The sequence below is a fragment of the Penaeus monodon genome, chromosome 29 (genome assembly GCF_015228065.2).
Source record: "Penaeus monodon isolate SGIC_2016 chromosome 29, NSTDA_Pmon_1, whole genome shotgun sequence".
Taxonomy (NCBI): Eukaryota; Metazoa; Arthropoda; class Malacostraca; order Decapoda; family Penaeidae; genus Penaeus; species Penaeus monodon.
This window is the reverse complement of record NC_051414.1, coordinates 34,035,726-34,036,073: the sequence shown is the minus strand read 5'-3', so window position 1 is coordinate 34,036,073 and position 348 is coordinate 34,035,726. Positions and strand designations below refer to the sequence as shown.

Below are 348 nucleotides of genomic sequence, written 5' to 3'. Positions count from 1 at the left end.
AATAATAAACAGGTATTTATTCACGTCAACAGATACGTAAACATATACGTTTATAAATACAAGTTGATGATATAGTCCTACAGTTAAGTATAAAAAAAATACGAGAGAGAAACAAACCAATATGATAATACGAATAAAAATAAATCGAAATTCACTGACACAGAAATATAGACCAGAAAACTCAACGAAAACGATAAATCAGACAAATAAGAAAAGGAACAGAGAACAGAGAGATTTCCCCCCCAGTGCCACGGCCTCCCTGCTCCTCCCGTGGCTGCGCTGCTGTAGGTGTGTTTGCTGGAAGGTCACGGAAGTACCGTTTCACACTCCCAGGTCAAAGGTCACGCC

The 348-nt window shown here is 39.4% G+C and overlaps 1 protein-coding gene across 1 annotated transcript in view; it reads left to right on the top strand.

Annotated features, from left to right (window-relative positions):
- The window catches only part of LOC119591853 (tyrosine-protein phosphatase 10D-like), a 42,939-nt gene that overhangs the window by 26,598 nt on the left and 15,993 nt on the right, over positions 1–348 (top strand). The window lies entirely within an intron of this gene.